The sequence below is a fragment of the Callospermophilus lateralis genome, unplaced genomic scaffold (assembly GCF_048772815.1).
Source record: "Callospermophilus lateralis isolate mCalLat2 unplaced genomic scaffold, mCalLat2.hap1 Scaffold_112, whole genome shotgun sequence".
In the NCBI taxonomy this organism is placed as follows: Eukaryota; Metazoa; Chordata; class Mammalia; order Rodentia; family Sciuridae; genus Callospermophilus; species Callospermophilus lateralis.
The window spans coordinates 2180656-2192141 of record NW_027511460.1 but is presented as its reverse complement, the minus strand read 5'-3'; positions in this window follow the sequence as shown (position 1 = coordinate 2192141).

Sequence of the window (11486 nt, the reverse complement as noted above, 5' to 3'; positions counted from 1 at the left end):
AATATACACAACTTTATCTGTCAGCTAGAAAACCTGGGCTTTTTAAAATAAAAACTGCATGCATGCTTTTAGAAAAAGAATAAAGAACTTTCCTGAGGTTCAGATTAAATCATTTAGATTTTCTAAATCCTAAAAGGAATAGAGGGCCCCCACCCAACAATACTGAACGTGGAAATATGTGTAAGGAAATTCAGCAAAGGTCTGTCTTATTTCCATGCACAAGAAAATATTTTGATATATATTTTTTTTAAATACTCATTTTGAAGAATATTTTGTGTTCACTTGGCTAAGGTACAAACTGACTGAATTGTCTAGTTAGTATGAGTATTCATAATCCAGCACACACTCTCCTCTACACTCTCTTCATTTATTGCATGTTTCCCTTTACTGTGCCTTAAAGATTAAAGAGAAATTTAGAAAGGGAAGACTGGCCAAGCATCTATTTTCTATTATTTGGCAGGAGTTAGATGGATCAAAAGGAAAAAAAGTGGTTCTTTTAATTTTACTCTCAAAATAAATCTTTAAGAAAGGTATTATTATCCCCATTTTAAGTTTGAAAAAAGAGATTCAAAGGGCAAAGAAAATTAACCATTGTAAGTATTTGGGGCTTTGATTTCATTGCATCTGACTCAGTGCAGTGCCATTCCTGTGTATTATATAAACACAGAAGACTTTGGGTGTAGCCTCTTTATAATCTCCTCTAACTATAGGAATATGATGATCAAGTTGCACAAAACAAAGTAAAGCTGAATTGACAAATTGATAAGTTCACATTTAATTTTTATGATGTTTTATATACAAATGTGGCATAAAAGGCTTTTTAAAAATCTTATTGGTACTGTTTTGCTTCTCCACATCCTTTCGTATAAATATACATTCTTCTGTATGTATATTTCTATGAAATAGTGGGATTCATGGTGACATATATACAGCATGTAGCATAATTTGGTCAATTTCATTGCTCAGTATTCCCATTCTCTCCCCTCCTCCCTAATCCTGATCCCTGATCTCTGTCCTCTACTGGTCTCCCTTCTATTTTTATGAGATTCCCTCCCTTTTAACTTTTTTTTTTATCTCTAGTTTCTACATATGAGGGAAAACATGTGAACCTTGAATTTCTCACTTAATATTACATTAGTGAGTAAGTAACCTTACACTCTCAATGTTACATTCTCCAGTTCCATCTGTTTTACTGCAAATGACATTATTTTGTTCTTCCTTATGACTGTGTATCTATAACACATTTTTTTTCTCCTTTCATCTGTTGATGGACATGTAGGCTGGGTCCATAATTTGTCTATTGTCGATTGTACTGCTATCACATTGGTATGCATGTATCACTACTGTATGCTGATTTTAATTCTTTTGGATAAATATTGAGGAGTGCGATAGCTGGTTATATGGTAGTTCTTTACCTGGTCTTCGAAGGAACCTCCATATCATTTCCATAGTGATTGTACCACTTTACAACAGTGTGTAAGTATTTCTTTTCCACATCCTTGCCAGCAGTTATTATTTGTAATCTTGTTAAACAAGATTTTTTTGAAAGGAAGTATTTTACTTCATTCATTATGGGTTGACCAGTCCTGGTCACATTCAGAATGTGAAATGTGAAAATATTCAGAATACAATTGTTAAATGAATGAATGAATGACTAGTAGGGTTTTATATCCTTTGTAAAATGGTTATGATAGACTGTTCTTTTGATCATTTTTTTGTAGGCCCACATATATGAACTCATTTTATCTCACAAATGAGTAAATATTTATTCAGTATGGTTGGAATGAAATGCTTTGCTTTAATCTATTTGAATAATTAATTGGGACAGATTTACAAAACTAAATGATTATGTTGATAATATATATATATATATATATATATATATATATATATATATATATATATATATATATTTCACACTATAAACGGTGAAAATTCTTTAAAAATTCTCTTTAATATATACTTTACATTAAAACTATTAATGTAGTAATTAATAAAGTGACTAGAATCTTATCAACTCTTCACTTTAGTGAATAAAGATACACCTATATGCTCTATTTCCTCAATTAATATTAAAGTAATTTAAATGTTAAGTACAAATGAGCATAGAATCCAAAAAGAGGGAAATGTAATTGCAAAGAGGACTTATTGGCACATTCTGAAAAACTGATGAAGAAACTTCAAAATCTAAGTAGCTGTTAAAATTGTTTGTATTGAATCTTGATCGATATTTGATTTTTTTACACTTTCCGTTTTTCTTTTTGTATTGGAGCATAAATTTTTGAGACAAAATTCAATTGCAGTTAATCCTAGCTTATCTGAAAATATTTTATTTACATTTAGAAATTGTCAGCAGTATTCTTCCTGTAACCCCCTCAACTGGGTTCCAACTTAGAATGTTCTTTCCCAAAGATCAAGACAAGGTACAGAAGTGTTCAAGCACGATCATGTAGGCAAATGTTTACTAAATTAGTATCTAAAAAAGTCCTTTAAAATTGAGATGGTACTATTCTATAAAATAGAAGTGTGCCAGTTGGTTTGAATAAATAATTGTACATTCACAACTTTGAATATTATGTGTCCATTTCCAACATTGAATTGAAACCAACTCCAACAAATTGGAGTGATTTGAAATTTCACAGTCTTTTGCTGAGTGAAAATAATACACAAAGATATTTGACCTTTATTTTGAGCATATTTTTATAAATAAAGTAAAATATCTATTTATGGATATCTGACTATAAGAACATAGAGAATACAAATCTTAACCATCAGATGATTTATACAAATTAGCTAGTGCTTTGGGTTAAGATTGCGGTGAGGGAAAAACATGGAGGATGGAATGAAGGGAAGAATAAAGGAAGAGAAGACAACTATGTAAAAGAAGGTAGCACCAAAATTTATTGAATGTATGATCCGGTTCATGTAATCCTGTGTGTGTTTATAAGTATATATATATATGTGTGTGTGTGTGTATAAGAAATAAAGGTACAAAAGATAGAGTTGAGTCTATATTTATTGAGTAGTTAAAAAAGTGTGAGATATTAGATGTTTAACAGTGGTTGTCTCAGTTTTATTGGAATGGAAATGTGAGGTGACATTTTGTATTGTCTTCACATAATTTTATTTGTCCTATTTCAATCAAGAGAATTAAATATATTCTTTCATTCATAGATTCATGTGTACATCTTTCTTACTATTGAAAGAGTAGCTGGAAATGATTTTTAAGCATTGTTTTCATGAATAGAATATAAAAAATAGAACACAATTCATTCTCAGTTAATGTGATTTTTCTGAAATCAAAGGAAATCTTATTTATATCCTAAAGAACACATTATTATATGAATAGTTTCAGTAGAATCACCTGAAATTTTTTCATTTGTTTGATAGTTTTTTTTTTTTCAGTTGGATGTACTTTTCAAAGAAACTAATTGGTAACATATCCTTTACCAAGCTTTGAAATGTTCATCAAATGGAAGAACATGAAAATGAGTCATAAAATATTAGTTTTATATTATTGAATGCTCTCTAAGTATCTCTGTGTTCACTTCTTTGCTGGAAGCATGTTTTTCTCTTTACATAGTCATTAATTTTCACAAGTATAAATTTAAAACATCTCAAAATTATTTTCCTTTTGGTACTCTACACTCCTCACCAGCAGGGTAGCCTAATTTGATGATGCTGGAGAAGAAACTGAATTAATTAGTTTTTGGATAAATACTATAACAATGTGGTTAGTTGTTGATATATAAATAAAACCTCAGATAACTGCAATGAAAATGAAAATATCTTCTATCTATAATGTCATTCTTTCTATGAATAGTTATTTCAGACCTGTGGATATCACACCAAGATAAATATGCTGTGGCTAATGTCAACCAAAAATAAAAAGCATATAGGGAATAATTTTCTTACAAATTAGAGCATAAAAAGTCATTTGATATTCATAGCATCCAAGTTTTAATAATTAAAAAATTACTTTACATTTTATAAGAGTTTTCTAGAATATTCTATTTAACATATATGCATACTAATTTCTAAAAATGATGTAGTGCATTAAAATATAATCTTTAAACAAAAGAAAATTAAAAATAAAATTATTCAGGAATTCCAGATATGCTATATTAACTTACTTTTCATCTTTACTCTGTGTATGCTATTATAAAACCAGTTTCCATGAGGATATTCTTCATCTATTTTTATCAACTTGTAAGAAATTGTTTTTCAAAATTAATATGATTCTTTTTTGTTTAAATTTTTTATTCTTTTTAATTTATACATGACAGTAGTATATACTTTGACATATCATACTTATATGGAATATAACTTTCCATTTTTGTGTTTGTACATGATGTGGAGCTTACACTGGCCATATATTTATACATAAATGTAGGAGAGTTATCTCTGATTCAGTCTATTGTCTTTCCTATTCCCATTCTCTCTCCTTTCCCTTCATTCTCCTTTGTCTAATACAGTGAACTTCTATCCCCCACCCCACCTCCTGCTTCTTGTGTGTTAGCATTCAAATATCAGAGATAACATTTGGCACTTGCTTTTGGGGATTGGTTTATTTCACTTAGCACGATAGTTTCCAGTTCCATCCATTAACTGGCAAGTGCCATAAATTCATTCTTCTTTTGTCTGAGTAATATTCCATGATTTATATGTACTACATTTTCTTTATCCATTCATCTGTTCAAGGGCACTTAAATTAGTTCCATAGCTTACCTATTGTGAATTGAGTTGCTATAAAAATTGATGTGGCCATATCACTATAGTATACTGATTTTAAATTATTATTATTTTTTAATTTTAGAGTTACCAACAGTAACTTTTCTGAACAATAAAATATATGCAGTGCTTTGTGCATGGTTCTGTATTAGAAGAGAATCATAAGTACAGGTACACAAGGTAGTCCTAGAAAATAAACCTATGCATCAGTAATAAAAAGTGAATGTACAACCAGCCTCCATGGCAGGGAGAAGACTCCCCCACTCTTCTCTTCCAGTGCTTGTTGTTGAGGAGGAAAAGCTTCTAGGTGAAGCAGAATGATTAGGAGCACCTTAATCAAAGAATATATTGGTAAAACCTGTTAATATTAACTCAATGGGAAGGCTCTTTGGCAGGTTTATAATCCAATGCCATCTCATTTTTTTCTCTGATAAATGGGAACAAATAACGTCTACCTAACAGGGTTGTTGACCTTATTAAACAATATTAATGCATCTACACATTAACATATTATTTTTCCCATCTTAACCAAGCCTTTATACTTTACCTCCACTTCTACAAACTTTCCTATTCCTCTATAACTCTTTATAGCAAAACCCTTTTAAAAAGATTTCTGTATTTGGTATTTTTAATCCTCCTCCTCCTCCTCCGTCTTCTTCTTCGTCTTCTTTTTTGTAAACTCATTCTAATAAGGCTGCACCTCCTCACAGAAACTGCTCTTACCATATCTGTAATCATGACCCCATTGTTAAATCCAGTAGTCAATTCTTTGGATAAATGCATGGGTAAAATTCTCAGAAATGTCTCTCTCTCTCCTATCTTTTGCTTGTTCCTTTGCATCTCCCCAGTTTCTTCATTTTGGAATGCCTCCAAACTCTGTTCTTATACCTTTACTTACTCAGCTACAATGTTGATCGCCATATCCAGTGACATGCTTTTAAATATAGTTTATTCTCTAATAATTTCCGTATTTTCCTTCTATCCAATACTCCCTGAACTCTCTAGACTTGTATACCCAGAGTTTTATGGATATTTCTAATTGAGTATCTAACATATACCTTAAAATTAACCAGACTACAATTAAACTCCCAAGGTCCCTTCCTACACCTTCTGTACCCAGAGTTCTCCCCATCTCAGTTAATGATTACACTATTCTTCCAACAACTCAGACCTGAAAACTTGAAGTCAACTTTGATACATCTCATTGGAAGTCATTTTGGCTCCAACTTAAGTCAGAGCCAAAATAGACTTATTATGACTTCCATTGCTACTGCTGATACATACCACCCTCTTTTTGTCTTGGATTATTTCTATAACTTCCTAAATGTTTTTTTTTTCTGTTCCAATTCTTGTCCCCTTAAGTTTCTTTTCAATGCATAAGTATAGAAATTTAATAATAACTATATCAGATCATGCCCTTGATCTACTCTGATTTCTGCAATGATTATATTGTACTCAAAGTAAAATGGAACATCCTTGAAAATAGTAGTCTTCAAATCCCATATGAACTGGCATTACTTTTTGCACTTCTTTTGCCCTGTTCCCCTTTCTCATATGTCTCCAGCTGCCCTGGCTTCCCTCCTGTTTATGGAAAATCTCTGGCACATTCCTGCCTTAAGATCTTTGTCCTCCTGCTTCCATTCCCTAGAATGATTTTCCTCCACATATCGGCATAACTTGCTCTTTTCTCTTTCATGTCTTTATTTGCTGCATGCACTCTTTTAAAACTGCCAGTTTCGCCACTCCTTCTGGTTTGATTTATTTTAACTGCACCCATCACCTTCTTAGATATTGCACCATTTACTTCTCCAACTAGAACTTAAGCTCCTTTATGGTAAAGGATTCTGCTGTGCTCGTTCACGGCTGTATTCTCAAAATAGTGTTTGACACTGAATAAGAGATCAATAAATATTTGTCTATGGAATGAATGAATAAATAGGAAAGCAGTTTGTTCAATATAAAGCACTATAAAAACAGAGGTTATCATGGTTATTTCTGGTATTATAGGAACCATTATTAAAGTAACCAAGCATCCCACTAACTAAAGGAGCAAGACTATAACTGTCCTTACCTATTACCTTTTTAATGTTGCCATTTGAATACAAACATTTTGAGAGCAAAGATTATAAGAATCAGGCCTAGTCTATGTCGAATGATAATGTCGTTCAATTTAGTTTTTAACCATCTTGTCTCATTGAGAAGGAAAACATCAACAAGAAACTCTAGAAAATTGAAACCATGATTATGAATCAAAATTCAGACTTACCTCAGGTTTTGAGGAAGATATGGGTGAGTTTACTTAAAAATGTGTCTTGTATTGCAACTTTTTGAAAACTAAGCTTTCTTGACAAGAAAAAGCACTGGATATGACAGAGAATTTATGTAGTAATAATGGTGAGGGAGGATGGGGATGCTCAGAAACAACATTCTCATACTCATTGACTTGTCTCTCATCACTGTTTCATGATTCTAAACTCATTTTTATCAGATAATATGTGCAGAATTTTAAATACTTCAGATTACTGCATGGGTAAAATTTGAGAGACAGGCATCCAGTATATCTTATATGTATTTTTGAAAGCCCTAAACAGTCCTGGAAGAAACTAGCCATGCCACAATATTCTGAAATACAGTCTGATAAAATCACTGTTTGAAGAGTGGAGCTTGGAAAAAAAAAAGATCCACAGTATTTTCTTCTTTCCTACTGTAACCACAGCAACCTCGATTGTGACTCCCTATTTGATGCCTTCCATCAACCACTTAAGCTTTTCATGGGGAAAATAAGACATGATAGCATCCTTCTCTCCCTCTCTGCTGTTAGTGCCTGAGTTCTGCATTCATGTGTTTCCAGAGCTGGGAATACACCAACACTGCCTTCTCACCATTCTCCCTGAGCCTGTTTTTCCTAAAACAAGAGTGTGAGCTTTCTTTTTCTTCCCTTAAGTCTCCCAATAGCTCCTACATGTTCCAATATCTCCTAAAACACACACACACACACACACACACACACACACACACACACACACATCAGAGTGGATCCCAAAGCCTTCCACAATTCTACTTTTGCAACCTGAAAGGGGTGTGGATGAGGATGGTAATGATGACAGCATCTATCATTTCCTGAACACCTTCTTTAGACACTACAAAGATATTTTAGATGCCTGTTTCCTTTTAGGTTTCACAGAAACCCTACAAGGTAATTATTATTCTCCCCCTTTAACAGATGTCACTCAGATATGTTAATTAGCATGTTCAAAGTCACCTTGCTACTTAGTGGTAGGTCAGTGCTATAAGACATGGCTTGTCTGACTTCAAAGCTCATGTTTTCCCTCTGTGATTGTAACTTACAGCTTAGCCAGATGAGTCTTCTTAAAGTTCCCCAGATGCCTCTCAAGGTATCTATGTCCCGATGCATTTGTGTGGTTTGCTCCCCCTGTCTGAAACACTGTCTCCTCTTGATGGCTTGGAAAGTCATTATTCACCCATCAAACAACTAAAGCACACGATTGTCTCTGAAGCCCTGGCTGCTTTCCTTCATGCCTGGAGCCATTTAGGTAATCAACTCCCTCCACTGCCTTCAGTGAATCCTGTGTATAACTCTATTACAACACCTAAATTATCACATTAATGATTAAGGTTTGCATATTTGACTCAGTTTTTGGACTCTAATTTCCCTTAGGACAAAGTGTCATGAATTATTCCTTTAAACATTTTAGGTACTTCATAAATGTAATTTTAAGTAATTCCAAAACATTATAATCCAAGTATAAGAAAGATACTTTGGAAACAGTTGCAGTTTGCATGTTTCCTACATTGCACCACCTGCTGTTGAGAGATATTTATATCTTCTTCATCATGAAAACTCTATTCAATGAAAGAAGAAAGGACATCTCTGAATCTCAGGGCTCTATGGAAATGGTAGCATTACCAAAGCTGATTCTTTTCTTTTAGATTGTCATCTTCCTGCTTTTGCTCATGAGGCTAATGAAAGGCCTCACATCTATTGGTCCCCCTTGTGGTACTTGAGACTCACAGGTCTAGTTTCACTGGGGTAAAAAAAGCAATGGCACCATTTTGGTTAGCATAGAAATTTCTACATAGATTAGGAGAATGAACAACCATTAATGAAGGCAGCGTGTTGTTCAAAGAAGTGATTTTTTTTGGATAGTGAAAGGAGAAATCCTGTTAAATACCAATGTCAATTAGCATGTTCAAAGTCACCTTGCTACTTAGTGGTAGGTCAGTGCTATAAGACATGGCTTGTCTGACTTCAAAGCTCATATTTTCCCTCTGTGATCATAACTTACAGCTTAGCCAGATGAATCTTCTTAAAGTTCCCCAGATATCTATGTCCTGATTCCTTTGTTATATTCTACCATCTACTCCTCGACTGAAAGTTCTGTGCTCTCAGGAGCACATCTCACTTGGTCTAGCGTACATTAAACATCTATTTCCAATGTCTTTTTTTTTTTAGCAAGAGGAACCTCCAGTTTCTCAATGTCTCAAGGCAGAGACACAAGACATTGCCCTGCTTCTGTTATTTGGAATAGGAAAGGAATAGTAAATGTTGTTAAGAAGGCCAATTGTATGTTTAGTAAACTTTAGACCATGATCTATCTGTACTTTTTGCATCCTAGGTTAAAAAATTAACTCTACCCAGTAGTGGGATTGCTGAATCAGATATTAGTTACAGTTACAATATCTTACATTCCAGTTTAAGGACTTTCGGTACTGATTCCTGTACAGCATACTAGCATACTAGTTTATATTCCCACCAACATTGTATAAAGAACTTAGCTCCTGTCTTTTTGATAATAGACATTCCAGTTGGAGTGAGGTGATATCTCATTGTGGTTTTGATCTGTATTTCCCTAAGGATTAATGATGTTAAGCTACACTTCCAAAGGAAATGAAGTCAAGGAGACTTTTATATTCTCAAGTTTACTGTAGCACAATTTATAATAGCTGAGAAAGGAAAACCCTAAACATCCATCAGCACATGAATAAATAAAGAAAATGTGGCACATATACCGAATCGATACTATTAAGCCATAAAAGGATAAAGCACTGTCATTTATGATAATATGGGTGAAACAGAAATTCATTATGTTATGTGAAATAAGAATCAAAGAAAGACAAATACTGCATGATCTTATATATGTAATCCAAAAGATGTTGATTTTATAGAAGTCAAGAGTAGAATAATGGTTACCAGAAGCTGCAGATTTTAGGGAGATGAAGGGATGGGCAAAGATTGGTCCATGGGTACCAAGTGGTAAATAGAAGAAATAAATTCTGGTGTTCTGTTGCATAGTAGGATGAAAATAGATAAAGAGAATGCATTGTATATTTTTAAAAGCTAGAAGAAAGAGTTTTGAGTATTTTCACCACAAAGAAGTGATAAATATTTAAGGAGATAAATATAACTACCCTGATTTAACACTGTAAAACTCATACATGTATCAAAACATCACATGATACCTCATAAATATGTATATCTTATGTATCAATTTAAAAGTTGATTTAAAAGAGAATAAACAGTAAATTTTATTCTACAGTTGCTGGGCAAAGGATAAAATATTTACTGCAGAAAATGAATATCATGCTCTAATTCCTGCTGTATTCAAGAAAAAAAGGAAAACTATTATTTTAAATTTAGTATTTTTTCAAACTATTGAGGATTATCTAGACATGCACGAATTTAAGAAATATATATATTCACACATATATACACATTTGTAAAATATATAAAAGTTTATAAATACCTACTATAAATCTGGTACAATATCAGCCCCTGTAATTACTAAAATAAATGGAATTAATCTTTTCCTAAAAATATTGAATTCTTGTTGTTGAAACAGACATTCATATAGGTAATTATAATACAATGTACAGACTGCTGGATTATAGTATCTCATTACAGGGCAGATCAGTGCTTCTTGAATCATCTTAAACAACATAAACTATCTTACATTCCAGTTTGAAACCCATGAATCACATACATACCTATTGTCTAATGGAACTGAGGTCTCCTGTGATGGAGACCCTAAATACTCTGCTAAACCTACTTCTTAAGGAATTGTTTGTTTGGATATTCCATGTTTTGGTTATATCAATATATTATTCACAATAATCCTTCCTTGCTCTGAATTAATTACAGACAGTCATTAGATATTATCAGTACATATATATGTGTGTCATGTGTATGTGAACGTAAACATATGTGATTTTTGATAACTAGATTTTAAAGAATCCAAAAAAATAAGAATCTATGACTTGGGTTTGTTCTAAATTTAGTCTATGTTCTGTCCCATTAGATAACAGGGATAACTATAGATAAAATTGCTCTACAAAGTATTCTGAAAGTGAAAAACAAAAGAAAGTAGAAATGATAAGGGAAGGAAAAGTTAGAAAAGGAAAGGGAAAAGGAGAATGGTACTTGGCTCCAAAGACTGAATGATGTCCATTACAGTTGCCTGTAGTCACAGGTGGCTATTTAAGTTTAAATTTAATAAATTCATTAAATAAAAATTGAGTTCCTCAGCCAAAATATCCACATTCTGAGTCCTTAATATCTATATGTCACTCATAGCTATTGTACTGAAAAATGGACAGCATATCCATTGTCAGAGAAAACTCTATTAGCATTGATCCACATTACACAAGCCAATACTTCTCTTCAGTACTGTGTCCGCAAACTTTGTATAACCTTCAGATATTTTCAAAGCAGAAGACCTTCTAGGCTATTGTTTCAA